Consider the following 6,071-nt stretch of genomic DNA (forward strand, 5'->3'; position numbering starts at 1 on the left):
AAATAGGTAGGGTTTTATCAGAGTGGGAAAATACTAAAATAATATGTGCTTGGCCTTATGACCTTCCTGTTTCTCAGTGCATTTACAACTAGTACATGTCACGTTATGTATATCAGTAAACTCTAAAGGCAATCCACCCTAGCGTGTGAAGCTCATAGGCACGCACACACACACACACAACTTTTTAAGCAGGGTTCTGCTGAGAGGACCTTCAACTCATCTTCACTATCACACCATAATTTACATTTAGTCATTTAGCTGACGCTTTTATCCAAAGCGACTTACAAGTTTTATCCAAAGCGACTTACAACTAGAAACACTGGCCTGACTGAAAAAAACGAACTAAATAAAACACATATTATATATATACTGTATATATGTGTTTTATTTAGTTTTTTTCAGTCAGGCCAGTATATATATATAATTACTTAATTAATTTAATTAATTCATTTTATATTTAAAAATAATAATAATAATAATTGGGGGGAGGGGGCATGCAGGCCACTTAACAGGCCAGGCCCTGGGGAAAACTCCCGGTGTGCCCGATGGCTAGTCGGGGCCTGCATGCTACACACACTCTGGTCAAAGTGTGAGAAAAGAGGGTCTTTTTATGGTCCATTATTTATGTCTAATGTCAGAGATTATGGGAAGTATTGCCATCGATATTGTCCACAGTCGCCACGTTGTTTTCCTTCAGGTCAATGGAGCAATAGTGTTCAGGGTCGATATAACAATCTGAATGGAGATCCCAAGGATGACCCCGCGTGAACCTGAACCAGACTCAATAGAACCGGCGCTTCATTCAGCTGCTGGGCCAAATCATATTAAACCAGACTGCATTCCACACCGTCACCGGCTGCGGAGCCTCGCATAAACACACGGAGGACAAGTAAAAGTAAAACACCGGTCAAACAAAAGGAACGAATGAGCGATTGGTGCCGCTGACAGAAGCCTGGCTTCCCGATGCTTCCCACAGCGGCCATCTTTACCAGGTACTAAACGTTACTTTGACCACTCGGTGAAAACGAGTAATTTAGCTACAGATACCACATACATTGTCATTTCGCTGAACTCTTTTGTATAATATTTTTTTTAATATTTATTTTCTAGCATTTTTACATCTTTTTCCTGGTCAGACATGACCGACAGAGAGCAGAGAGAGGAAGGTCGGGAGAAGATATGGGGGGAAAGACATGCGGCAAATGTACGTCGGGTTCGGGAGACGAACCCGGGTCGACCGCATAGGTCTGCAGTGCAGTAACGCGGTGCGCCACCCTGGCACCCTTGCTGAACGCTTTTATCCAAAGCTACTTACAAGTTCTGTCTTCAGTGCATAGTAGGGATGCACCGATCCGATATTGGTATCGGCCGCCGATATCAGTAAAATAGCTGGATCGAGTATCGGAAAAAATATATACCGTATATATCGGATTATTTTAAATTTTAAATTTTTTTTATAATAAATAAAATAAGAAATAACCATTCAGTACATTTATATCTATGTGTTAATTTGTTACATTTAGTTTCACTAAGTTAGGAAATTAATGTTTTAAGTCAAGCCTGATGTTGCTTTGCACAAAAGAATGATCCCAGTCTCTTCCACACAGTGAGGCATACAGTTTATTAATTGAATGAATGAATGAAGTTTATTTTCTGTCTTTGTTTACAACAAATCAAAAACACACTTGTGATCCTTTACAATTCTTAAAAACTAAATATATTTTAATAATAAAAAAATAAAAACTTGGATAATTATTTTTTTTTTTCTTTTTTGGAAAAAAATATTAGACAATGGGTATCGGATCGGTATCGGTATTGGCCGATACCCAAACCCAAGTATCGGTATCGGGACTGAAAAAGTCGGATCGGTGCATCCCTAGTGCATAGTAGTGTAGAAGACATAATATAGCATAGTAGGTAATATAGGCAAGGTACTGTAGGGCTGTACCGAAAGTAATTTCTTTTTACATTCGAAGCTTCTATTGAAGTTTTTGAATGAAGCTTCGAATGTCTGTCGTCATATTTTATGACATAATCTGTATATTGTATTGTAACTCAGTTACTTTTTCTCTACTCTGCATTGTATATATTGTATATATGTATATTGAACACTTTTGTTTACACTTGTTTACATACTTTTGACTTTCGATCTTATACTTATTTTATACTTGTCTATTTTTATCTAGCACACTCTCAGGAGCAAAACAGAAAGAAGCATTTCATATAAAAGTATTCTGTATTTTTGTATGACAACTAATAGAGAAACTTGAACTTGAACTTGAACGTAATCATTAAAAAAAAATGTATAATCTTTTTATTTTATTTTATTTTTTCAATTCGAATGTTGATTTAGAATTCGAATGTCAACGTTACGAAGGAAGCTTCGAACTATTCGGTACAGGCCTACAAGATAGATTCCTTAGTAGCAAATTGCATGATAGTAAAAGACAGATATTGAAATCCACCATGAAATGGTAAATGGCTGCATTTATAGCGCTTTTATCCAATGCGCTTTACAATTTGTTCCTCACATTTGACCCATTCATTCACACACCGATGGCGGAGGCAACCATGCAAGGTGCCAACCCACACATCGGGAGCAATTAGGGCCCGGGTTAAGTGTCTTGCTCAAGGACACTTCGACACGTTGCCTGGGAGGAGCGGGAATCGAACCGGCAACCTCCGGATTACCTCGACGACTGCTTTACCCCCTGAGCGACTGTCGCGCCACATTACCTGGCTAATGTGTTGTTATTCCGAACCTCAACCAGCCTGGAAAATCATTAGGCTCACGGGTCACGTCTCTGGTTTCCTTTCCAAATTAACGGAACAAAGATTCAAAAGGAGGCGTGAACTGCGTCATGTGTTGATGATGAGGTGCTGGTTGACAAAACCAGAGGACAAAAGAATGTCAAGAGCAGCCACACAGCACACACCTCTTGTTCCGAAGCGATCGTTCAGCCGTCGTGAATAGTGTTTTCAACAGCGATTTCTTTCCTCATATTTTTATATTCTCAATTTTATCATCTCTAGTATTTATGTCGTCTTTCTACTATTACTCTGCCCATACCTGTACCTCTCCCCTCCCGCTATGACGCCCGGATTCCCCCAAGGGGGATCAATAAAGGAATACCTCATCTTATCTTATATGCAAACATATAGATGAACGTGCTTTTGGGATTTGCAGACCCGACACCCTGTGAAAACTATAAAAGAGGAGCAGATCACAACAGAAGTAGGCACAGTCTACAGACTGAATGGAGTGCAGCCACTAGCACCGCTCCTCCTAGCTTCAGTAGGAGTCAGCATGAGAAGGCAGCATTGCCGTGTGTATGGACCAGGGATGTAGTGTGACCGTGGTGTTCTTCCTGCCTGCGCTCATCCTTTCTCTGTGTCTCTCTCTAACCTCATTCTCAATGTGGAGCAAACAAAAAGGAGGTTGTTGTCGACTTTCCGGAGAGCGCACACACCCGGCACCCTCCACTGACCATCACCGGTGCGGTGGTGGAGAGAGTGAGCAGCACCAAAGTCCCGGTTGTGCACATCACAGAGGGCCTCTCCTGGAACACCAACACCGCATCACTGGCCAAGAAAGCTCAACAGCGCCTCTACTTCCTCCGCGAAACTGAGAAGAGCTGGAGCATCAGTTCCCATCTTGTGCTCCTTCTACCGGGGCACCATCGAGAGCTGAGAGGATCGTTGGTGCCCCCCTCTCCTCCCTCCAGGACATTTATAATACACATATTTTTTTTCTTTTCTTTATTATTATTATAAAACATTTATTTCTTTAAGTAAAATACTTTTTGGTACTATGGTAAAAAAAAGTGCTCCATTTACCCCAGCATTTGAACATTGATTTTGGCATGGATTGCCATGGCAACGATTGAATCCTCAAAGCTTTGAAGCATTCGGGTCAGCCCAAAATAGATGTACACTGGAGTATCAAGTCCCCCAAAATGGAAATATAATCGAGTACAAGTACAAATTCCCCTCAAAAACTGTACTCAAGAGTACCTCAATAAAATCTCTCTCTCTCTCTCTCTCTCTCTCTCTCTCTCTCTCTCTCTCTCTCTCTCTCTCTCTCAACCTCTCTCCACCGCTGTCTTCTTTTTCATCTTTCCCTCCTCTTTTCCACCTCCCTCTGCTCCTCCTCTCTTTCATCATCTCCCCTTCTTTACATGCTCGTTCTCTCTCTCTTTTTTCTCTCCGTCTCATCCCTCGCCCCCACACCCTGCAGTCATATACTAGTGTAGACACACACAATCATAGGCGCCCACTTAATGGAGCAGAAGATGCGGGTGCTCTAGGACTATTGAACTTGGGGGAGCAAGCTTGTCTTTTTGCTCCCTCACTTTTTGATCATATCATATGATATAAATATCCCCCCCCAATTTATAAATCTTATCGAACCATAACTACGTAATTTCAATCAAATTAATAATACGCAATGACACTTAATAGCAAGTTTTTAAGTTTCCAAAGATTGTGTGACCCCCCACTTTAATGGTTTGATCCAGTGCCCACGGGCGTTTGTCGGCATGACGTATACGACATGTTGGGGGAGGCGGCTTTTTCGAACCTTTTTCGAAATTCAGGCTGGATATTGGATAACATTGTGACTCGTGAGGATTATTCTTCGGCGTTTACATTAAAATGGAGCAAATCATCACGTAAGTCGAACACTGTGACTGTATACTAAATGCGCAAACAGATTGAAACTGAATATTTCTCGTATGGTGAGCCTCGGCGCTGAACCGAGTGAATCCAGAGATACGCGATGGTGCGCACTGCGCAGGCGCTGTGATCACCCAACGACGGAAATAATGCCGCTTTGAGCAGTTTATAAAAAAAATATTAAAAATATTTATTAGCAACGCCGAGCTTTCAAACCATCCCGTATCTCTGTGCGAACCCCTCGTGCAACTGTGAGCACCTTTGTAATGTCTCTGTGATACTTGTATAACGAACGGTTCGGCCAGAACCAGTCCTTCATGGTAAATCTAGGTTGGTTTCCCATTGAGGAGCAAGTGACTGTGGATTCACTCGGTGCAGCACAGACCCTGATGTAAACAAGACAAACGTCTTTCTCTGGTCTGCATCCCCTTAACAATTGTGTGTATTGAGCCGTACTGTATTTTACCCATTCTGCAATCTGTTAAATAAAGTTTTCATTCATTCAGCCGCCGCGCTCACTGGGGCTATTGATAGCGTCAATTAGTTGTTGTTGTTACTTGTTGTTGGTGCGGCGGATGTGAACGGGGCTGGAGGGGCTTTGGGAGGATGGGAAAGTTATTATTATTATTATTATAATAGTAATTGGCTATCATACGTGCCTAGCTAGCGTTAGCTAAAAGAGCCCTCGCAGTGAAGTTATTATAGCTATCATACTGCAATATAAACTGAGTTTTATAGTGAAAAGAGCAGCTTTATTTTGGTCAAGATTGAAGGCTCTATATTGCAGGAAATTGCACATACAGGTGTTCATTAAATGTAAAAAAATCTGCCGTGGAGGGGGTCGTGCCGGACCCCCTCCAAACCACCCCTTGCAAAAAAAAAAAAAATAAAAGAATAAAAAAAAAAAAGAATAAAAAAATACTTGCACCCCCACTTTCAACTATAACTAGGCGGCCATGCACACAATGTCACACTGCCACACACAATGCAACATCTCTACCACACACACACACACACAGACACACACTCAACACATGTGTACAAGGTAATTACACACTCTCTTCTCCCTCTCTCTGCTCTGTACTCTGTGATTATAATCCTGCCACAGTGGGAGGGTCACAGAGAGAGAGACAGAGAGAGGAGAGAGAGAGAGAGAGAGAGAGGAGAGAGAGAGAGGTAGAAACAGTGGTAAAGGTAATAATTATAGGGAAAGCGAGAGACAGAGAGATACAAAGAAAGGGAGAGAGACAGAGAGGAGGAGACACAGAGAGAGAGAGAGAGAGAGAGAGAGAGAGAGAGAGAGAGAGAGAGAGAGAGAGAGAGAGAGAGAGAGAGAGAGAGGAGACACAGGAGAGACGAGAGAGAGAGAGAGAGAGAGAGAGAGAGAGAGAGAGGGG

This window comes from Notolepis coatsorum (assembly GCF_963971535.1).
Source record: "Notolepis coatsorum genome assembly, chromosome: 4".
NCBI lineage: Eukaryota > Metazoa > Chordata > Actinopteri > Aulopiformes > Paralepididae > Notolepis > Notolepis coatsorum.